General features: G+C 42.0%; 1 long non-coding RNA gene across 1 annotated transcript in view; it reads left to right on the plus strand.

Annotated features, from left to right (window-relative positions):
- Nucleotides 1-3,688: 3,688 nt before the first annotated feature.
- The window catches only part of LOC146768631 (uncharacterized), a 33,936-nt gene continuing 13,013 nt past the window's right edge, over nucleotides 3,689-24,611 (plus strand). The window contains exons 1-2 of the long non-coding RNA XR_014953173.1: nucleotides 3,689-8,141; nucleotides 10,823-13,900. This is a non-coding gene — a long non-coding RNA (uncharacterized LOC146768631). The remainder of the gene's footprint in view (nucleotides 8,142-10,822; nucleotides 13,901-24,611) is intronic.

A 24,611-nucleotide genomic window follows, 5' to 3' on the forward strand; every position in this document is an offset into this window, starting at 1 on the left:
TACTTGCCCATGAAATGCTCTGCTGAATACAAACAGTACAGATGGAAGATTTTCATGCCAAATATCTACCTAGTGACAGCTTTGGGAGCATGGTTCAATTCTTCTAGCTAAACTGGAACATCAGTTTCCAAACATGAGATTAGAGGGAGAGATTTTTCATTAAGAAAGTCTGAACTTTGAAGTAAGGATGTGAAATTTGCCATACGGCTGGGTGCCTTTATATATGGTGTGAGCCTTTTTCTGTGTCCCTGTGCAAATTTTTCTGACTTTGACCAATGTGCTAGCCTCTAAATTAGTAAGTCTGTCCTTTCTGAGCAGGAGTTTGTGCAGACATTGCAGCTTTGTCTCCTGAACACCCAGGGTTTTCTGGGCATTGCCCTGGCCCCATAGCTCCAGTGTTGCAGATTGACTGGGACAGAGCTTTCCCCATTTTTTTCCTTCCCCTGCCACTTTCTCCCCTCTCACCTGCTTCCAGCTTCTTTTCTTGTATCCTCAGTCACAGAGTACAACAGGGATTAGGCAGCTGCTCAGCATCACAGTTAGGTTAGAGGTGGCCCTTGATATGGCCATGGGCTCAGCTCTGCTGTGCAGAAAAAATAGAGCAGGACACAGGCTATGGTGTGGGAATGGGAGAAACAGAGAACAGCTAGGGATATAAGCCCACAGTTCAAATGACAAATTGTGATTATGGTCATCCCAATCTGATAGACAACCCAAGATTGTTCTCCTTTTTTAAAAATTCCTACATTATTTCTTGTAAGCTATGAAAATTCACAGTGTATAAAGGATTTATTGTTATATTTCTCTCCTTTTTTTGCTTCATGCTTCTCAGTTCCTGTGCAGATGTTGTGAACATCCTGTAGAAGAAAGTTCTCCTCATGGTTTACCCTGGGCACCTCCTGATGTAGGCCCTTGGGGCTCTCTGGAATCTGATGGATGTAGCTGCCCCATGGCAAAATGAATTTGTAATCACACATTAATATTTCATAAGCAGCTCCCAGTTTTGTGTCCAGGCTTTCAGTACTTGGATATTTTTAATATGGATTTTAAAGCACAATTTTAATAATATTATGAAGTAAAGTTGTGGTTTTGTGGATGCAGTTTTAAATCTCAGCTGTAGCACTGTTTTCAAATGTACCAGGTATTTAAATGTAGCTGAACAAAGTTGCACAGACCTAGGAGTTCATAGTTCCACTTGATTCCTATGCACTCAAGCACAAGTACATCTTCAAACAGAAGTAATCTTGTCATTTCCCTAAGAGTTAGAAAAACTCATAATCCTCATTAACAGATGCATTGCTATGCCATTTCCAAGAGTAAGGCTGATATTAATTTTCCATGTTAATTTCCCCAGCACCATAGAGAAGACATGCTTCCCTTTCCTCCAAAATTACTGCAAGAATTAAAAACTTTCAGTGTGAATCTCACTGAATATAGATGTGCTTTGGCCCACTGAATGAAAATCTCAGATTTATATATATATATGTTAGAAGAACATTATAGTAAAAATAATTTTACTATATAATTTTACAGTTCTTTCTGTCATGTTGCTACTTGCAGTCACTACAAGCTTGTACCAATTTTAAAACTATAATCCTGCTCAGGCGCTCCAAGAATACTGGGGAATTTGAGTGCTGTGCTTTATTTTAAAAATCTGGAAAAGGTTTCCCATTGTCTCAAAGTGAAATGTGGCTGATGATGAAATCTGCTGGTAGATTGGAGAGGAGGCTGTGACCAGACTGCAGATGTGATACACACCTCACTGGAGAATGCTCCAAGACACCAGGACACAAGGACAATGCTCCACCCATCCTACATTAGGCTGGGCAGTCTGGGAGGGACAATCAAAGGTGATTCAATTTCTCCATTGGTCTTCAAAAGTTAGAATTTCATGCCTGAGTTTACAGATATTAGAGGAGCCCCAAATGTTTCTTTGAGCTGTTTCAGGCACCATAAAGTTTTACTTAGATCTGCTCAGACATGAGTACTCCCTCGTGAAAGAGCACAAATGTCTGTGACATTGCAATGCAAAAACCAGCAGAGAACAAATGACATTGTAGACCTTTATCCATGTCTTTGCTACTGGTAATGATCAAAAAATTAGAAATAAGCAGAGTGCTGACAAATTCTTTAGAAAATCTAAAGACAGAAGCTCAGTTCAGTTTAAGTTATTGTTGGTTTCTGCTAATTCACAGGGATTTGTACACAAGAATAAATTCTAGACACTCAAAGTAATGTTCACTATTTAAAAGTTGTGAAATGCAGCTTTAAAAAAAAATTATTCCTGGTTTTGGGGCCATTTTTTCTTGTTGTTTTATACCATCTTTAAAACTTTCATGTCTTGAAGTAGTCATGAAGCAGATCCAGCATGATATGGTTGAGGTCAGCGATTAACCGCTATAAAGTTCAAGCAGATTGCAAATAATCTACTATGTGAACAAAATAAGTTTCTCATTATTCTTCAAGGATAGCCTAAATGAGAAATAGCTCTGTAGCAGCTTTTATCTAAATTATTGAATCACAGTTACTAATCCTGTAGCTGATGTTGTCATGTTAAAAGCTAAATTAAATTTTCCGAATTATTAAGGAAAAAAAACCAAGTTCCATGGTTTGATATGCTTAACAGTGGCTAATATAATTAAGACTGCAATGGATTTCAGTTACAGAAAATTACAGGAAATAAGGAAATACAATGAAAACTTCACAAAGGACTATGCCTAGTTCAGTCTGGAGCTCCCCAGAGATAAATTACCAAGCCCAGGGAAGATCAACATATCATGAAATTAGTTCCAAAGTGTTTTCTAGATGCATTTGTGTCTCTGCCTTGAAATTGTTTTGCTATCCTTCCTAGTTGTAAAAAGTTCAGACAACCATTCAGAGACTGAAATACCCTTGTTAAGTGAGCAAGCAAAAGCTACTGGAAATGACAGCAAAGCAAATAGTTTTTAGACATGGCAGAGACTTCAAGTACACTGGGGGCGAAATGAGTGGAAGCAGAAAGGTGAGCATTGTTCAGCCAGAGTCAAGTAAAACTGACTATCAAAGGGCACACTGCAATATTTTTTGAGGCAAAAATACAAAAGTAACATCCCCTACCACACATTAAAGGCTGCATATTCCAACAGAGCATCCACAGCACTGAGGAGAGGTTAAGAGTAATGCTACAGAGATTGCGGTTTCATAGGATCAGTAGCTGCTCTTGCAGTAACTCAAATGAATGGACCTTCCAATAAATAAGACATGTTTTGTACTGGATACTGACTGTTAAAGATTCCCTCTGCGTAGTTGATACTTGAAATGTAGTTACTTTACTTCCACTGAAAAGTATATATATGAACTATAGTTTTATGCTACAAATCTGAAGCCATGAAAAATGCAATGGGTAAGAGCAGCTCTTATTGAATTAAAGATAGATTGAACCTTCAGCATTCTCAGAAAGCTGCCTCCACTGGGGGAGGAAGAGAGCAAAATCCTGAGGAAGATTTTGATAACATCTTCAAGATAATAGGGAAGCTGTCAGCACAGTGAAGAATAGGGCAGCAAGTAACCAGTGTTACAGGATTCACTGTAATGGGAAAACTCATTCTGCCTTAAAACAGAGACTTAGAATAGTTCTTGGATGTGCTAGTCATGCTGAGAATTGTATTGGGGGTGACAAGTGAAATTGTTAGTACTTCTGAGGAATTGTGGTTCCTCAAAAGTACTGAAAATGTAAAAAAAGGCAAGTTTTCCAACATCTGAAAGGAGAAAAATATTGAGGGATATATGTGATGCCAAATATTTTATATTCTAGATGCCACAGCAGGATTCTGGCAAGGGCACCTCAAAATACAAAGCATATATTTGTGTACATTCAACACACTCTTCAGGAGACACAGTTCATGTGGTCTGTGATGCGGGCTGAGTTTAGTATTCCAATCTTTCACTAGGAGAGTGAGGTCAGTTTGGGATAGTAAGGAGTTAATGGGTCTTACACATCACTTTGACCTGGGGAGAAGCACTATGAAGTCCTCAGGCATCTTAAGACCCATGGTCCTGGTGTAAAACTGAAAAAAAATTGCAAATAGAAATTTTTGCCATGTAAAAAAGAAGTGGGGAGAGGTCTTAAAGCAGTCAGATGTGATGACAAGTCTCAGGGTGGTCAGAAAACCACCAGATTTCCTGCCCCAAGAGACAAGGAAGCAACAGAAAGTTTCCTTGCACCAGTATAGTGCATAGGAAAGTTTGCAAGTCCCTCATTCACTTGAAGTAGCACCAGTAGCTCTCAGGCAGAGTGTGACACATCAAAAGTGCCTGCAATGGAAGGAGACTCAGAGAAAGTAAAGGCTGATGTGCTCATGGAAGCTCAGAAAGGGATGCAGGAAGTGACCACTGAGAGAGGCCTGGAAGACATGGAGTGCAAACTTTCAACAGCCTTGGAGGCTGAAAGAATTCATGGAAGAGCCTAAAGACCAGGGAGACTGGAAGAGTAAATGGAAAAGCAGGTTGTCCACAGATGCCTCTGAGGAGGGTGTCAGTGTGCCTTTCCTATACCAGTGTGGTCAGAGTTGGAAACCAGTGGCTTGTATGTCACACACACCAACAAAAACAGAGCGTCAGCATGTTCGAATAGAGAAGGCAGCTTTGGCCCCAGTCCACAGGTGTAAAATTTCACTTCTTTATTTATGGGAGGCCAGTGTTAGCTGAACTGATCATAAAACCTTCCTAACATTGCCAAGCGGGACCTGGTAACTCTCATGCTGATCAATACATACATGTTTTTCTCTTTTAAGTACAAGCTGAAGACAAATTTGGGAAATATTTGGTGGTTTCAGAGTTGTTTCAGAACAATAAAAGAACAATGGAGCAGAGCTCAGAACTACATGGTATGGATGATATTTGAGATAAAATAAAATCTAAATCATGGTAGCTCTCAGATGAAAAATGAATTCTGAACTACAGCTAGAGATACTCTTCAAACTATGAGTTGAGAATGGTTAGAACAGCCCCTAACTCAGTTTGAGGGTAAGATTTCTTTGCAAGGTGAAATTTTGTTTAAAGGTGTGAGGGTGTTGAGTCCTAATGTACTACAAGAAAAAAAATCCATGCTGTTAATATGTGTAAAAGAACAAGGAAACATCTTCCCCAGCAAAAGAATAATTGTTCCACAGGGAAAAGTAAGCACTTGTTTATTTGTACTATCTGCAAAACCACTGTGTACTTGTTCTACACTCTTATTCTAAATACAAGATATCCTCAGTTTATAATATTCCAATTTAAGCAGCTGTCAAATCTAGTTTTATTTTACATGGTATTACTGATGCAGTGAGGTCTGATAAATTAATGCCAAACTGTGGTCATAAGTTCAAGCATTTGCAGGGTGAATTTGGGGGTTTGGACATGGACATTGCTATTATTCCAAATATAACAGATGGGTGAGAAATGATGGAAAAAGATCCAAAGAAGAATGCTTAGTCAGACTCTGATCCCTGTTTAGCTCTGTTAAATTGCAGAATGTCAGCATGGCTTGTCACTCTCTGAGGCTTTGCTGAGTAGAAAACAAAAGCCAAGAATGGTCCAAACAATTAGAAACTGATGTCAGAGATATTAACAACCTGCCAAAGTGGAAAAAAAAAATCAAAGGGCAGGGGGAAAGAAAGATAAGATTCATGGTGTTGGAAACTGCCTCCACTTCTTGAAAATGATGCATTAATCCATGATGAAATGAGGGCATTACCTGTGATGGGCCATGTCTGTGGGAGGACAGAAGTCGCCTTATCCAGTTCCCAAAGAGACTGAGATACTGAGCACCAGGGAAGAGCAGCAGCAGTAGTCCTAAGATGTGAAATCACTGGTGGAAGAGGATTGACTGTCTCCTGAGATCAACATCACTGACCTCCTGGTTCAATTTACAGAGTCAAGTTGGAGTGCAAGAAACTTTGTAGCCCTAACTGACCACTGTTAGCTTAGCCAACAGGTCAAATCATAAAGTTTTTTAATTATACATTCTGTTAAGAGTAGGCTTTGGGTCTTGTTATCAGCTTATGACTTGGAAGACAGGATGTGGTATTGAATGACAAGGAAAAACTGTGCTTTCAAGACAGAGAATCCAGGCTGTGAGCTGCAAAAATACTGATCACAGTCATGTAAGTTCTTGGGGATGCACTCAGAATAAGTTCTTGCACATGGTTCCCAGGCTAGGCAACAAATCAGGGACTTGGATGCAACCACAGCATGGCACATAGCCATGCACAAAGGCCTGCTAGATTTTGTGGATAGCTGCTGGCACTGGCACTGCCGCAGTGGCCAACCATGTGGGTGGTGCACATGCAGTTTCACCAAGGATTAGGTCCTGGTGGATCCCAAGAAAGTAGTCAGGAGGAAGCCCTTCACTGCAGGATAGCAGCCACTAGGTGACTTTGAAAGGGCCATCCAAGAGAAATGCGACACCCCTAGGACGTGGCTAATTCTGTGGTTGGGTATACTTTAGAAGCATCCAGTGTCCCTTTCATCAGGAAACTTTGTGTTCTTGAGCTTCTTCAGTCCCTAAGATGACTTTTAAAGTCTGACACCTTCTGCCAGCTGCAGCCAGGGTCCCGCCTGTGTTCTCAGCCTCTGTTTTGTGGGGAGCTGCAGTGCACTGAGGCTTGGCCTCTTGCTAGTGGGATGCTTTGCTCAAGGAAGTGCTGCTGACTGCCACTGCTGGTGTCTTCTCATGCCTTGCAAGCAGGGTGTTCAGCAGCTGCAAAGAGCACAAGAAAGAATGAGAGAGGCTGAGCCAGGCACTTCAGAGGCAAAGAGTGGAGTGGGAAGCGCAGCTGAATTTGACCATGAAAGCTGAGGAGAGAGGAGGTCAAAGTCTAGACGTTTGGGAGCAAAGGTTCACTTTGAATATAAAAGAGGCCCTGGTGGACTCTAAAATTACCATAAATGTCTGTTTACAGGAAGTGGTTGAATGGAACAGATCAAGTTAGGGTACCCGAGGGCCTTTAAAATTTGGAGAAATCCTGTGTTTATGAGGTAGAGGGGAATTGGTCAGAGCTGGGAACATCGCAAAGTTGTTGGTGAACGGACTGCCTTCAGCCAACCACAGCTCTGGGAAAGCAGGGCTTAGCTGATACATGTCTCTGCAGATGGCAAGTCAAAGCAATGTCCACACTGCAGAGCACATACAATCTATGGCCAGCTTAATCTGCTCACAAAATAAGTGGGAAAACACCCCCAAGGGAAAAAATCTTATGTACACTCTCAAGTCTCATTTGTGCAGCAGTCTGTGCTCCCTGAGCTGTTGAGTTTGTTCTCCTGAGAGCGTGAACAGCAGCAATCTAACACAAAAGGTCCTCCCCAGTTGTCTGACTCTGCTCTCTACAGCCATCATATGACTAAATGAGATTGGGGAAAAGAAGGTAGTGGGGGAGAAGAAAAGCAAAGCAGGAGAAAAATGGGGCTCCCAATTACTGGCATGCACATCTCCATATAGACCAAGCAGCAAGGGCTCACAGTTAGCAAACTGCTCATTAAAGCCAAGGCATTAAGTCATTTCTCCAGGGAAGAATAACACTGAACTCAGAGACCAAACCTCTGCCAGAAAATGTAGGGCAGGGGGAGGGGAGGAGAAGTGGTTCAGGGAAAGAGAGTTAAAAGAAAGCATAGGAGAAAACCCCCACCAAGTAGAGAAAATGAATGGATGGTGGGTAAACCAGGAGAATGAAGAGGCTGAGGGGAAGGCAAGGAAACAAAAGCAAGGAGAAATGAGAGCAGGTGAGCTGTGGGATAACTACAGTGTTGTAACACTCAGTCATTTCTGGGACTACATTCTTTCTAGGCTTTGGTGTAAACAGTTAAACAGGGAGTAATTTCTGCCCTGATGGAGAAAACAGCAAGTACTAAAGGAGGTTTTGGCTACAGAGTCTGTCAGCGCCCTGGACCTAGTCTCAGCATTGACTGCTAGCTCAGGCCTCCAAAGCAATGGCTCAGTGCAGTGCAGCAATGAAGAGGTGCACAGCCCTGACTTGCCCTGGAACACACCACAGACCTGCCTTTCTGGTAAAACCTCTGTCCCCGTGGGAAGTTCAGCAGTGCTCAGCCAAAGCTCCAGATTCCCTGCTCTGCTCAGGCTGTCCTTGCACCTTCAGCAGTTTCTCTGTCCAAAGCGCAAAGGGGTAAGTTAGTGGAGATTCAGGCTCACTGGAGCCTTTCACTAGAGCCTCCATCTGGCACTCCCAGAGCATTCCTGAGAGGTGAAACCACCTCACTGGCTGGCTGTCACGGTGACTGCACTGCAGTTGTAGCCGTAGGGATCGGTGACGTGTGCTGTGCACCAACACCTAGCGGTGCACTCCAAACTGGAGCAAGGCTTCTCATCCTGCTATTACCAGCTGCAATAAAAACTTTTGACCTGGTGTGAATGTATGCTTCAAGTGGGAGCTGCAAAGCCCATGTGGGTGGTGATGTTAGCTTATTGTATCTGTGCCCCCTGGGGCATGCCCCCATGCATGGGTTAACAGGAAAGGGATTGTTTTGCAAAGCCAGCAGAATACAGGAGAGGCTATAAATCAGTACATGGATACAGAGGATTTTATTCTTAGGAGCCCAGCAAAGGGGAAATGTTCTCTCCGAAGGGGAATGGGTATTTGTGAAGGAAAAAATGTCATTTTAGGCTGTTCTAAGATCTCTACCCTTGGAGATTTTCAAAACACAACTGGATGATGTTTTGAGCAATCTGATCTACCTTTGTACCCATGCTGCTGTTTATTGTCTACTCCAGAGAGCTGGCTAACCAACTCTTTGGGTCTTTTTGTGAGGAGAATTTCAGACTGTTATGGCTCAAGTGACTGGTAAAGGTAATTTTAATTAACCTGCCTCTTTAACATTGCATTAAGCTAGATCCGGTTAGTTTTAGGCCAGCTGAGCTCTGTTGAAATTTTAGTTGAAGGAAACAGAATTGATAATGATGTGTTCAGCTGCTTCAATTGTGTCCTAGAGATATCTGTCCACTCAGCCAACTCCTGGCTGAGTTATCATCTCTGTGAAAAGGTGGGTAGATGTGGCACTCATGGTCATTGTTTAGGGCAGACTTGGCAGTGTCAGGTTTATGGCTGGGCTTGATGATCATAAAGGTCTTTGTCAACCTGAGCAATTCTGTGATTCTATGCCTGACTGAATCTGTTACCTAAAGGAAATCAAGGAAGTTGTAGTGTATTCTGAATTACTGTGAATGGGGAAATCACAATTTGGATAAACACAAACTTTAAAAGTAATTTTCTATAAATTTCAAAAGACACAGTATTTTGCATTGTGCTTACTGTGTAATAAGCTCTGGCAGAGTCTGGGGTCTGTGTTTGTGTAACGTTTGCACTTTATTCTTATGTTGAAGTTGACTTGCCTTTAATGTGCATATGGATGTACAACAACACATTAAGCTGGTATGGATGTCTTAAATTCATCTTCCTTGGAAAATACTGGTAAACAATGGTAATACTAAAAAAAAGGATCTACTATGAGAAATTCCTAACTTAAAGAAGTTCTTTAAGTGGTGTTGGATTTTCCATCTTCTGATCAGCCAGTACATGATTTTGCCTCAGGTTGTTGTCAAGCTAAGCAGCCTATAATTCCCTGCCAGGTATACTCTTCAAGCATTGGCACTTCACAAATATTTCCAGCTCATTGGAGTTTCTTTGTCCTTCCAAGATGCATTAAAAGCTATGATTGCATCCAATAGTGCTGTTGACTCTGTAGTGGGGACCTGATCCCAGCTTCTGACTGTACTTCAGTAACCCTGGGGGGTTGTTTGCCTGTGTATATTAAAATGTCTCTCAAAGCACTGCAACCCAGACCAGAGGTACAAACCCTAAACAGTGATCCCCATTTTATATAATCTTTGACCTCACTCTTTCAGCTCCTGTTGCAACCACTTGATGGAGTCTTCTTAGTTTTGTTTTGTTTTGTTTTGTTTTGGTTTGGTTTGGTTGGTTGGTTGGTTGGTTTTGGTGTGGGTTTTTTTGTTTGGTTTTAGTTTTGGTGGTTTTTTTGTAATATGAGTTCATTACATGCAAGCAGGTTCAAGACAGTCAGTAAGACTCCCTAAAGTCTCCAATATTCCAAAGGAAAACAGCTGTGATACATGGACCTTGAATTATCCTTATCCTTAAAATGTGGGATCAACAGGATTGTTTCTGGCTCTGGACACCAGAAGAGTCAAATGATATGTGATCAGAAAAGGTTAAAACTTGCTACCTTATTTTAGTTCCAGGTTTAGGAGAGATTTGCAGACCTAGGAAAAAAGTAACTGGCATTAGTCTCACAGACTTGTCTCCTGCTAGAGGAAAAAAAAAAGGCAGGTTAAAAAGAAAAGGAGATTTGAGGAGCCCCAACTTATGTACATTTTTCATTGGCACAAGCCACCCTTGCTTAGCACAGGCCAGGCTGCTATCAGGACCCTGCTAGGAGTTCAGAGGCTCACGGCACACATGAGGCAATGGAAAAGCAGCAGGCAGGGACTAGAAATGGTTGAACTTTATTTTTCCAAAGTGAAGATCCTTGGTGGGCTGCAGATTACCTTGGAAATCAGACCCTACACCCCAGGATCCTGCAGCTGTCCCTCTCCCCTCTAATTTTTCTCTGTCAGATTCAGAGCTATAATTAACCACAAGGTCTTAGGGATACTATGTGAAAGTCTGTGTGTGTGTTTGTGTGTGTGTGTGCACGCCTGGGCTTACTCACCCCAGTGGGCATAATCCTCTACTGAAGATTGACAGGTTCACATGGAGAGGAACTTTTTAACTAATTCGCTTCTAAATGCTCCTATTGCTCTCTTTTCCCTTTGCTTCCCTCTTCCCTCCAGGCTGCAAAGGGCATCGTGATACTGGAACCACATCTCCACACAGAACCACCAGCAGTGATCCCAGTACACATCCATGAACTCCTCTGCATTAGCCATGGTAGGATACCCAACCAAGGTGCTTTTGGATGTGCTTCTACCTCTGACTGAACCAGGTCTCTCAGAGTAGGTCCCTCAGCATTCTCCTGGAAGCAAACAGTGTCAGATTAAAGCATGCTGGAGATGTGGGGCTCTGACTCTGCAGTGGTTTGCCAAGACCTTGAATCAGGGAATGGAAAAATCTCTAAAGGCCAAAGCACATTTCTCTCGCTCATGTGAGGAGCTGTGTTTGAGGCAGGGCAGTAATCCTCCATGTTCCTTATCTCAGCAATTCCATTAAAGCCACTTGGTATTCTGAGAGAGAAAGGGAGAACATGATTTGGCACAAAAAAAGAAAATGCATGGGGCTTTTAAAAAAATAAAACCCCAGGGTCTTTCAAATTAAAATGTCCACAAAAATAATACCAAGATGCTCAGCATTTTGTTTCAGGAAGGAAGAGGCAGCTTAAACTGTGTTCCAGCTTTGTTGAGGTGGATGTATGAACTAGTAGGAGAACAGGAAATTCTAGCTCATGAAAGGACTGTCTTAGGGGTTCTACAGGAAAATAAAAACTTTGGAAGAGTCTATAAGGAGGAGATCACTTGTTGTCCCAGTGCATGATAACACAGAGCCACAGATTCCTACAGTTCTAACTGCAGGTTCCTACAAATTGCAAACTGCTAAGAATTGCAGCCCTATTGCAGTTGTGGAAAAATGAGGCACAGTGAGTACATCTGTGATACAGCTTGAACTTTCACTGATTTTCATAGTATGGTACTGAGCTATTGCTGCTGCTGCAGCATGGATTATTTTCAGCTGGTTAATACTGGATCAGGAGTGACTGCTCACATGGGTTGGTTGATTCAAATTCCACCTTTGCCTACACCAGTGTAACATGGAATAGGTCCACCCTGGAACCTGCTGTTGCTTCTTTTCTCTGTCTTTGCTGCTGCCATGACAGATATAAAATAGGCAGTAGAGTGAAATAATTCAGTTCCAGAGACTCTGCTTTGTCAGGCTACAGATAAAGCTCCCTGACACTGGAAAGCCTGAGAATTAGAATATCTGGGTGTGTCTGGCAAAGCAAAAAACCAAAGGATTTTTTTTTTTTTTTGTGAAGGTTTAAATTTAAATGAAGCATATGCATGCCTAATCCATTCTAATCTATCTAGGTTCTTATATCCCATTAATCACAGACTTGTATTAGCACCTTACACTGTCATCCCTGCCACTGCAGAAAGCTGCTGAGACCACCATCTCATCACAGGCATTCTGATGACTTGTCACTGGATTTTGTGGGAGCAACAGAACAGCTAAGAAGCCAAAATTACTTCCCATTGCAATGCTTTAGAGGAACGATACAGGCGAGAATTAATGTAAGCTAATGGTCCTGAGCATGAGTGACAGACACTACAAAAACCATGCTGTAAAGCACTTATTTCTCAGAAGCTTTCTAAAAATCGCCACCACTCAAAGACAGTGTTGTTTTTCTCAAAAGAAGGTGACTTTCAATTGATTGCTCCATTTTTTATTATAAATCTTAAGAATAAATTCTTTAAAACAGTTTCACCAATAAACAGATAAATAAAAACAAGTACTGAAATAATCTAAAACACATAGGGAAAGGCTATATATTATTTCATAGTTAACTGTCTCCCCACAAATTGACTGGGAACACAACAGGTTTGAACTTCTTAAAAGACCAGCTTTTATTAGCTCTAGCTATGATATAGGTTGTCTCAACTGTTTAACTAAATGATACAGGACATTTTATTAGGGTTAAAATTTTATAAAGTCAGCATTCAGGCCAGAGCCCACCTAGTAGAGGTAGACTGCCCCAGTCTAAATTAACTCCTGCAGTTTCAGTTTAAATTTTTCACTAGACTGCCCCAGTCTAAATTAACTCCTGCAGTTTCAGTTTAAATTTTTCACATCAGCTACTTGGGAAATTTAAGCTGTTATTATGAACTATTGCCCAGAGGTGAATATACTTCAGTGGTACATGAAGATCTTGTCTTTTTTTAGCTATGTTTATTTTCCACAAGCTCTAAGATAAGCTTCTTCGGGTTTTGCAGTTGTGTATCTTAGTAGCACATACATTTTCCAAACCCCTTCCTTCTCTGTCAAGGGCTCCAACCCACACATAGACACACAATTCTCCCAGGTCCAGAAGTGGGAACATGAGATGGTTGTATCAGCCACTGCAGGTCAGTGACAAGGAGTTTATGGTCTGAGGTATACTTGGACAAAGAATCCATTGAACAATTTCAGACGAGAACAAAATAAGCGGAGATCCCAGTCTGCCTGCAGACAATTTAGAAACAGAAATAATTTTTGAATTAATTAGTTTGACTAGCTTCAATCACAGAAAGAGCATGAAGGCATGGATCTGCACAGAGCAGAAAGGCACATTAGCTTAAAGCATGACTGAGCAGCTGACTAAATTTGTAATCTCGACATAGACATCCCCAAAAAATCAAACTAGGAATAAACAAACACTGTAAACACTTACTAGTTATATAAAATGGAAAGCTATTTTTCATTAAATGTAACATCTTGTTTTGAGTTGAATTGTTTAAACAGTATTCTTAGTATAGCTGGTGATCAGTTTAGAACATATACTGCCAGAGTTTTCTTGGCACTTAAATCCAGCAGTTACAGCTCATTTAGCTACACTATTCAGCAGGTTTTTGAGTGAGCAGGTCACAGGTGTATCTCGTACACATGGTATTGAAGTTCCACACAGAACATCACTTTGGATGTGACTATGACAATTGCTTCCGTGAAGGAGAGATGAAGAGGCCCTTTAGGAGCAGTGAGGGGTTAAAAAACTGTTCCCTTGAACTTATTTCTGATATTGGTGGAGGGCTGAAACTGCCAGCCTGCTGATTGATGGGTTCACATGGGGCGACCTTCGCATTAGCAACGCGACTCTGGTTGCCTGGTAAACACAGGCAGATGGATCCAGCTCTGGTGATTTGCAGCAGTGACGGATGGCAAAGGTATTCCTGATCCCCATCACACCCTGCAGATCCCATGAAAATGACTTGGCACGGGGCGGAAAGTATTAGATTCGGGTGACAAATAACTACCTGACATCAGCTGAGGCTTCTTCAGAAAGGTTATGCTGCAAATAACCGGCTTTTATGTAACTTTGTTTTCATTAAGCAATAGAAAGACATGTGGTTTATTTATTTATTTGAGAAAATGTAATGCAGCTGCTGTCTGATTAAAAATTACTCTTTGGGAATATATATCAAAGTACTACAGCACTGTATAGGGTTCAGAGTGGTTTTGCAGGGGTTTTGTTTGTTTGTAAGTTTAAAGCAAGCATGTTTAACTTGTTGCTACAGTTGATGTTATATGTATTTTTTTAGTGGCAAGAATTAGCATTCAGACAAGACATTTACTCAGAGCTACTGTGATTTCATGAGTCTTTGCTTTTCTAACCCTTCAGTTCAAAAGTTCTTTATTTTTATTCCTTCTCTTTTCATGAGTCAGTTGCTTCAGCAGCAAAACTGGCATTTTTATTAGGTGTGTGGTCAATAAATACTCATCTGAGCTTCAGACCTTTGTTTTCATGAAGTAGCTTGTATGTGTATAAAAATTACTGGGGCAGGCGTGTGTTGAGAAGGCTCCAAATGCTTTATGCCTATCTTTAGCTGATAGGTGTCCCTTCCGCAGGATAACATCCTCAAAATGTGTAGTGTGTGAGTGCGTGTGTTCCTGCAGTGAGTTAAAATAACTGTTTGCACCTTCTGTGCTGCATGTTACCATTCCTGCCAGGATAATCTGGTGTGGTTGTATCTGATAGGACATCAATAACAAGCCTAGAACTTGGCAAATGTCATCTCCCCAAGATGGAGTGTCTTGTTTCTCTGCTTGTGTTGTGCTGTAAAGCTTCTCTCACTATTTAAACCTTCTCCAAAATTTCCAGGTGGCCCAGAGTTGTCCCCTTATCTCAATGGTGAAGTCATTCTCTTTTTTCCTTCTGGATGGGGTTATCTCTCTCCCTAGGCTTTTAAACAGATTTTCCCATTTATCCAGAACTGCGCAAAGAATAAGGTTGCCTATACTTCTGTAACCATTCTTACAGACTTTTCTCCTTATGTTTTAATTTATTAATATTTCACCTTTTTTCTGTTCAGTTTTTCTACATCATTAGTCTCTAGTGTTGATGTCTTTTTTCTCATCCCATTCTTTCCTTCCTTCCTTCCTTCCTTCCTTCCTTCCTTCCTTCCTTCCTTCCTTCCTGCCTGCCTGCCTGCCTGCCTTTGCCCCTTCTTTTTCCCCTTCCACAGGCTAAAGAAAAGAGTTTTGTTTTGGAAGAGACTATGTGAATGTGTGAATGTGGGCTCATTCTCATCTTCTACAGAACCTGCACCTTGCTGCCTGGAGTGTAAGCTGCTTTTGCCCGCTTCATCTTGGAGGCAGACAGTGCTGTGGAGATGCAGTAGGAGACTGCAGTTCTCACAGTATGCCTTTTTCAATGGTATTACAGAATTTCTAAAAAAGAGACCGTGAAACTGGATTCGTTTTCTTTCAGCAAAGTAAGCTGTTTTCTCAGCACCCGACATCTCTGGTGTGTTTTCCCTTTTTTGCCTGTGGCACTCCTCTCACCAGAAAACTTTACTGCTGTTGATTTTCAGCCCTTTCCCTCATGTCCACACACTTGTCTCCACCAGGCAGGGATCTAGCTGAGTAATGCCAGAGGTAGAGAATATTCAGGAAATAAATTATTCAGGAAATAAATGCTGGGTAGAGCTCACTGTGGTCAGCAGGCGTGTTGGACTGCAGCACCTCCCACCCTGGCTTCCCATGAAGGCACACGATGGGGAAAGAGCTTCAGCACGAAGCTCCACGTGTTTCCCTGCAGGTGGGAAGACGTGGCTGTGCCACTTGTCCCCACACAGAGGAGCACTTGGTGCAATGGTGTGCACAGCCAAGTGTTATGCAGAAGTTCCAAGACACATGTCCTTTCCAGGAGCTCCCAAAACTGCATGGTGCCCTTTCTCCAGTTCAGTGCAGGGTGTAGTTTGTTAATCATAGGCAGATGAAGTGTGAGGCAATTTTTTCCTAGTTTTGTCTATATAATTGACAATATTTCCTTTAAAATGGCAAGCTGAAGATTGGGACATATTTATTAAGTCCTGTGAAATTGAACAATGAGCTCTTTAATACAGACCCAGGGTATTGTGTGCTCCCAAAAATAAAGCCTGATTTTTGGAAAGGGCGTATCAAACATAGATGGTGCTGTTTGAAGCTGGCTTTTTGAGAACAAATGCTGGCAGTTACCCAGGGCTGTGTGTCAGGGGCACTCTGGTTTCACAAAGCTGTTTGTAGTCTGAAGCACTCAGCTGAGTTTTGTTTAGTGTCCTCTAGTCAGAATAGTCAGAAAAGCAGTGTAATGCCAGAGGGTAGTCACAACCAAAACGATTCCAGCTGTCAACACAGTGGAGAGACTTTTAATTTTGTGAGCCCTAAGCTAAAGGGCAGAGCCAGTGGCTGACTCAGGGGTGCATGAAGCTGTCCTGTCTGGGGCAGAGGAGCCCTGAAACTCTGTGCTCAGCACCTCAGCAGCAAACCCACATGCCAGCAAGGTCCGTGCCAGCGCTGCACGGCTGAGATGGAGCAGGGCAGAGCAGAGCACAGCCACCTCTTAGGGCTGAGGCTGGTCTGTCTTGTGCACCCTGGTGCTGCTCTCCTGATTACAGGCTCCATCCAGCACAGTTCACATCACCACCATCCACAAAGGCTTAAACTCAGCTGTAGTTTGCTGTCTCATGCAACGGTCTTTCCCATAGGATCAGATCAAGTCAGTGTGCAGCATATGTGGATTGCTTATCTCTTCTTTCCAGGGTGTAAACCATGTGTGTGTGCACATGAGAGGGTGCCATGAGCTGTCTAGGGAGGCAGCCCAGGCACTTCTGTCATTTACAGGTCTGTTCCACTGCAAAGGGGCTGCATCACTTCCAGATGAGAGATGGCACAGGACCAAGTGTGTTATATAAATTAATGGTCTGTACGGTGTTGCACTTACAGAGTTGATCCTTATGGGTTCCTTCCAAGATATTCTATTATTCTCTGCAGGACTTAAAATATGGCAGATACCACATGTTTAGCAATCAGCAGTGTAAGAACTACAACAGCAAAAAAAATAGGGATGTGGAGAAGGCACTATTAGTTAGATCAGGGTGGACCACAATGGTCTGGTGCCACAGGCCAGAATGAACCAACAATTACATGTTACCATCAAAATTACCCAGTGAAGCACTGAAGTGAAGCTCAGATGTATTAGTGCCTAGAGACACTCCACAAAACTGTTGGAAGGCATGAGGTTTTAGTCAATTTTAAGTCTTTTGCAGCTTTTTCATTCTGCTCAAATGCAAGTGAAATAGTTGGAGTCATGGAGCATGAAAAAAATCCCTGCCTGTCAAATGCAATATGGATATATTTTTCTTGCTTTTCCTTCTAGAGAACCTTCTAGGCAAATTCACAGCAGAAATGTGTTACAAATATTATATGTTGTTACACATATTACTTCATACTGTATTAAATGAAAGAATTTTGATAAATTCAACTAATTCACAAAAATCACTTTTGCTCTTTGCAACAGAAATTAATTACTTATCTTCATATTTACATCTAAATAGTTTCTAGGCTACAAGCTGACAGTAACCTCAAGTTGCAGTCCTGCTGGGTCAAGTACTGTTTAGTCACATGGGATATTTTAAATATTAGCTGTAGGTTTATTCTGCCTTGCTTTGGCACAGCATTTGACTGTGCTTTAGTAAGAACAATTCAAACCATGTTTCTGAGCAAAGCCTGCCTCTTTTTCTTTTCCCTCATTTTATCCATTGTTGTTCTATGGAACTTTAATAACTTTTAACTTTAAAGTTTTTAGCTAGTGAGTGGATTAAGGAACTGGAACCATCAGCCAGAAGCTGTGAGTGAAAGTTGGGCCTTCATGTACTGAATGTAGTCTTGTGTGATGTTTGACATTGTGCTCCTTAGTGCACTCCTGCAAGACTTCCTTGCACTTAGAGTTTCTGATTTCTTCAGGTTTCAAGGGGCAAGTGAGAACCACAAAACACTGAGAACTGTCTCTTTGTGTGAAGGAAGAGGTTTGCTTGTTTTGGCAGAAGGCTTTAGATGGTATAAATTTTGAATGTGAGCAAGTATGATGTATTCTCTTCCTTTAGTCACAGTGGGTGGGATGCAGCTGACCAGATGTGGACATCTTCCTCTGAGTTGGATGTCTGGATGTGCAGCCTCCCTTTACATAGTGCTAGTTACCGCATGGTTATGTAAATGTCTAAAACAATGAAACGGATCAGGTCCTAAAAGTATTTATTTCCCTTTGTGACTTTCAAGATTACCCAGAGCAACCCACTGAGTCATAAAATTCTTCCTTGCAGACACCTGAAATTAGACATGTTGAATAATACTCTATCAATTTGATCCAACTGGCTTTGAGGATAGCCTCAGGCAACATCACTGGGTGTTTTATAGGTCTTCAAAGGGATTTGATGTGGAAGGCAGGGCAGAGGCTGTCAGTCAGATAAGTGCAGGTAAAGGAATATTGCTGAGTTTGGCTGATGCCAAAATGATGAAACATTGCTGAAGCAGGTTAGCAGTGCTGTGCACATCTGTGACAGCTGGCACGATGAAATTATCTCCCCTAAGCAGGCAGATGGAGGCTGAGACCTAAGTCATGACCATGCTGGGAATAACATGGGTGCTGCTGGATATGGAGCAAAAACACAAACTGTTTTTATCACCCTGTCAGATTTATCTAGTGAGCTTCCTTAAAACCACAGTCTCCTTTCAACAACTCAACTTTCCAGCTGGGAGTTACAAATGCCTGAGCTTTTGTGTCTCTCAAGGATTCTCTTGTGCTGTGTTTGGCCTTTTCTTTACTCTCTTCCCCAAAAGCCGTAGCAATGACAGCAGTGGCTATGCATATGACATGTTTTAATTCCATTTGCAACCACTTCATGGCACAGTTAGCACTAATCATGGCCTGTGCTTGCCACAACAGAGTGGGTGCTTACAAGTCTAAGTGGCAGCTGGACACTCATCTGCTAGGCATGAGCTTAGGCCGTGTCTCCAAACACAATTAATAGTTGTCCGATAGCAGAAGTCTACAGGAGTTTGCTTCTGTTTTCCATAAGTTAATCTCTCCACTGTCCTTCTGTAGGGTCCAATTAAGCAGATGGATTTACCTCTTCCAGCCTGTCATCTTCTCACCACTACGTTGCAGGCAGGAAACTCCTAAATGCAGTGCGCCTGGCAGTGGTCTTCTGAGGGACCAGCCATGCAAACAGAAATGCCACCTTAGCCACTGATATCAAATGACCTGCTGCATCCCTCTATTCTTCTTCACAAAACACCCTTCTGTTTGGCAGGCTCATTAGCAGGAGGAGAAACTGAGTGTTTGAGGTATGGCATTCTTGTATCTCTTTAAAAGTTTTTATGGCTGTGATGATGAACGCCACTATTCCCTCCTGTTCATCCCACCACTGAGCTCGAACTGGAAGTGAAAATGAAGGGAGGAGGTAGCAGCTGCAGCAGCAGTTCGATTTAATGAATAGAGATAGCCATGAAACTTGGGAGAAGATGAGAATCTCTAGGAGGCAGCATCTGTACAGTACTACAAGGAGAGGAGGAGGAGAGGTGCACATATTTTTTTATGCCTGTTTCAATACGCTTTGATCTCTGATGTCTTCCTTCTCCTTTCAGTGTGTAGGGAATGAAAGCACATGGAATAAAATTCCCACTGTTGAAAATCTCCAGGAGGAATGACTTTACAGGCTGTAAAATATTACTTTGGCAAAAATTTCTAATAAAACGGAATATTTTTAACAGCTAAAGTAAAATTTGGTTCTAGAATCTTACCCATCTTAGAAATAGGCTTGAATAAATTATTCCCATCACACAAGAAAACTGTCTTGCTCATTGGAATGGTTGGGTTCTTCAGAACCCTTCCTTGGACAGTGAGTGCTTGACAATGAATGGCAGCCCTTGAAACACAACATGGTCTTCTGGCCTAGGGGGACTTAAAATACAGAAAGAGGACAGAGGTACATGGCTTAGAGCAGTGCTTGCTGTGACAGTACAGGACAATGATATTTATATTTTACTTACGTTCAAAACTTCTTGTGGGCTCCCTTTTCCTGGGCACAGCTGGGTTTTCCTTCATTTATCTTTCAAGCTGTAGTGGAAACATGGGAGCTGTTATGATGGAAAGTTCTTGGAGATACTGAAGCTCCAGGAACAGAACCCCCAAGGGAGACGTGTCACGCAGGACAGCTTTACATTGGATTTACTGCAGTGGTTTTGCTGTAGAATTAGGATCCCAGCCCAGATCTGTGTGGATCTATACAAGGTAGACATGAGATGGAGCCTCCTGAAGATAGCAACAAATCTCTCACTTGTCTTGTCCATACAGCAGGGACACTGGCAGGCTGCACCTGGGACATTTGCTCAACTCTTCCTATGGATGGCAATCATCTGCACACACCAATGCCAGTGGCTCCAAACTCTTACCCTGCATAGGAAAAGGACAGATCCTCAAATGCTTGGATGTCACAGGCTGCTTTTCCATGGTGTTGTAACACTGCATCCCCTTATGCAGGGAGGCAGAGCTAAAGCATCACTGAGGGAATCCTGGACACATCCTTGGCATCTGTCAGGGCTGCAAACAATGCTGGAGAAGCAATCACAAGCCTTGACTTGATGCATCTAAAGCTCTCTGAATCCTTCACACCTCCTCAAAGCCTTTTCTCTTTCTCAACTGACATTTTTATAAAGTTCCCTGCTATTTAATCTCAGATAACCACATTGCAGTTTAAATCAGTCATCACCAATCTGTTGTGGCCCTCCAGATCAATTACTTCCCTCCCAGCTTAGACCATTCTTGAAAATTATTGCCACCTCCTATAAATACGGCTGTGAGGTTGCAAAGTGTCAGTTCTCCTTAGAAAGATGATTTATTTAAACAAGTAGAGAAAGAAGATTTGGGCTATTTTTAGGTGTCTTTCTTTGATGCTATACAAAGATTTTCTCACCATGTTTCTCTGTTCAGCTGTGCTGTCTCTGACTTTTCACCCAGTGGAAGAGGCATCCACAACAGTGGTCCCATGTGTCTCTCAGCAAATGTCTTACAGTGTTCAGTGTTGTTATTTCTGATTTATTCTTGTGTTCTGCATTAGAAAAAAGGGGCATCCCACAAGACTTAAGTTGCCTGAGATAGGTGACACTGACAGCAAAGAGTTTACAGTATGTTTCCCATGCACTTCAACTGAAGCATCACTGAAAAGCCCAGTGACCAGATGAGACTGTCCCAAAGTGAAAGATGCAAAATGTTGTCTGGAATAGGAAGATTACTTGAATAGAATAGCTTCTTACTAGGAAACTATTATTTTTTGCAGGGATAGAGCTACTTTCAATGAAAAATCCTTTATCTGATAGAAGAAGGGTCTTTTGCACACTAGAACAAGTCTGGACTGACCTAGAAGAGCCAAGAGCTTAGCAGCTAAGGTATTAATGTTTACAGGAGAAGAATTGAGCTCATGTGTCTGAGTTAGAATTTTGATTTAGTTTAGAGCCATTCACATGCTGGGGTGAATGATTCTAGGATGTCGTTATCTACAATCTCTGTATTTTTGTGGGCAGTTTTAACAGGTTTTAGGCATACCTCAGTGCAAAAAGCACAAAATTTGTTAAAAGCAAAAAATATGAACAAAGTGGAAAAGCCATCTGTGTCTCAAATGTTGCTATTATTGCCCTTTTCCAGGACAGAGGTGAAGTACAAAAAGGTTCAATGACTTTCTATGTATTACTCAAGGGCTCAGCAGCAAACTGATCTGGGACACCTCATTGTTGGGGTTCTTTTCCAGATGTCAGAACTATTTACTTCTTCATTTTAGTTTAGATCCCAGAAATTACAAGCCTGAGTTTTATCCTTCCTAGAAGTCAGCAAGCATTTTGTATGAACTGAACAAAGCTAAGCCACAAGAAACTGCGGGTTGCCTTATTCCCTGTCAAGCCTCTCAACTTCCCATGGAGCCAAGGAATCATACTTTTGCACAAGAGGTTATGGACAAGAAGTTCCTGCAGGCTCCTTTCAAAACTCTAAAAATAAGACTTCTCATAATATATAGCAGGACTAATTAAGTTTTTGCTATTCCTCCTACAGAGGGTTATCAACATAGTTTACAAAGTGTCATCTTTTAGCAACTGCTCAAGAGTTGGCTGTTTCCCATCTCATCCCCTCTGACACATTTACATGTTCTTTTTATAAAAATACACAGATAAAAAAACCCTCTCTTTTGTGTCTTAAATATTTTCAACTAAAGAAAAAGAATTTCTTGCCAAGTTGTTCAGTAGCTGGAAATGACTTGTCACATCCACAGACCAGAAATTCCTTTTTTTTTTTTTATATATATGACTAACCATGCTATGATTAATGGCTCAGATAAATAGGCTCAAAATAGGTCTGGCACAAATATAGGGAAGGAGAAGGGTAAATGGGATAGGGACTGGATGGGTCTGTTGCAGGACGTCGGTGGCGTGAATGGCATAGCGGGCACAGAGGCAGGAAAAAATGTTTCATGCTATTTATAGCTCAAAATTACAGCTACAGATGGTGAGGCTGTCATGTAGCAAGGGCTCAGGACATGGAGAAAAGACAACCTGAATTGCACAGACTTGTCTCTCCCTGAAGGTTGCTGTGTCTCTGAGAGGTACACAGGGCCTCATTGCCCCAAAAGTAGGGCAATTCATAAAAGTTTGATTGAAGCTTAATCCACATCTCCTGGAGTGATTTTGCCCAGTGCTTTACTGTACAACATATTCTGCTATCCCTCTTCCACAGGCAATATTTTCCAGCTCCTTTTGTTAGCTGTTATTCTGTTTATATTCAGCTCACACTGTACAGCTATAGTTTTGAGTGGAAATGCCAGACACACAGTCTTAGCTAATGGGGACAAATGTGTCCCTTCAGTGGGCTCTGAGAAGTACAAAATCACAGCTGGTGAAGTTTGTAGGGGAGAGAGCTGGAGGTGTGGTGAAGAATGGGGACGAGGGGACACTCATTCAGACTGCTGATTCAGGCCTGATCACCTGAACAGAGCCCTTTCAGCAAAACTCAGCTTGAATAAATGCAAATGCCAGGACATGCATTGAGTGGGACAGAATGGGAAGCTCTGTCCTCTCTCTGCCAGGAGAGGCAGGCACACGTCCTGGAAAGCAGAGGCTCAGGAAGGGTCACGAGGCTGGATAACTGCAGGCAGATGGCTGAGGCAGGGAAGCAAGTCAGACACCACAGCTCGATGAGGAACATGAGGAATGGAAAATGAGCGGTGCCGTTTTTGATCAAGAAGCAGGTCACAGTCACACGCTGTGACGACACAGTCATATGGCCTCCAGACAGGTGGGATCAGAGAGCAGAAGGGAGCCTTGGACGTGGCTCTCCCCGTGTGAGTCTGCACATCCCTGAAGCACCTTTGCTGCTGCAGTCCCCATGGCTCGGCTGCATCCCAGAAATATCCCCTCCTCCAGGGCTCCTGCTTGCTGCTGGCAGCAGGATGCAGCTGGCAGAGCTGACGTGGCTGTGGGCTCTGCGGAGTCACGGGCCAGGTTAGCACAGCGTTTCTTACAGAAACCCCTTTGCAGCTGTGAGTGACAAACTGTGTCACTGTGAGAATACTTGCTAGCTATTTCTGAAGTTGCTTTGCCATTACTTTGTGTCTGAAACGGTCTAGAATGACTCATGTTTCTGAAATAAAAATAACAAGAGTGTAATTTCATACTTTTTGCCATAGTGAAACCTCATTAAAAACGATGAAGTGTTTGGATTTGATGCTGTTTGCACCTTTCCACCTCTGATGGCACAGGTTCCTGGGGATAAGACTCTTCTTTGGGGACTAAACAGAACTTTGGTTTCTGGGAAACAAAAATCCTTTTGACAAAATGTGTGTAATATTTTTTCTGATGGCCCAAAAAAAGTGAAATCTTTCCCTGTGAGCAGTGGTAATACAGAAGGTGTATATAGGCCTCTGTCAGCAATACTTAAACATTAGATTTCTGCCACAATGCAATACCAGAGCTCTGTCTCAGGGAAGTGGATTCTCTCTTTTAAAATGGGAAGCCAGAAAACTGTGTGGATATAATGAGATGTTTCCCAGTTGCTAGAGTATTACAGGATTGTCATGAGGCAATAGAAGGCCTGCCAGTTCTGTGAATTCATCAAGGCTGAGATGAGTATTTCACCTTTTCCTCTCCCCCAATAAACTAAAAAAAAGAGCTTCTAGTGAACTTAGCTTGCAACTTACAGATTTATCCATATAGGCATTAGAAATAGATGCTCTATGACTTCCTCTGTCCAACTTGTATTGCATATTATACAACTAACTGTAATTTAAATATCACTAACTGTATATTAAGCATATTAAACTATATTTAACCGTTCTGCCTTATATATCTTTGCTTGTGCTAATATATTTGTCTATATATTTTTATAAACATGGATATGGAGTATGTATTATAGGGGGTCAGATATTTCCCATGAATATCTTTTTCTGAATGGAAACTTAGTCTTCAAGAGCTCTGAATTTCCCTATGGCACTTTTGCTGGAGATTTTTACTCCCCATTGGGAAAAATAAAATGCTTTGTTTTGAATTAGCTCAGCCTAAATTGAAATACTTTGG

The sequence above is a fragment of the Lonchura striata genome, chromosome 1 (genome assembly GCF_050655825.1).
Source record: "Lonchura striata isolate lonStrDom1 chromosome 1, ASM5065582v1, whole genome shotgun sequence".
Lineage (NCBI taxonomy): Eukaryota > Metazoa > Chordata > Aves > Passeriformes > Estrildidae > Lonchura > Lonchura striata.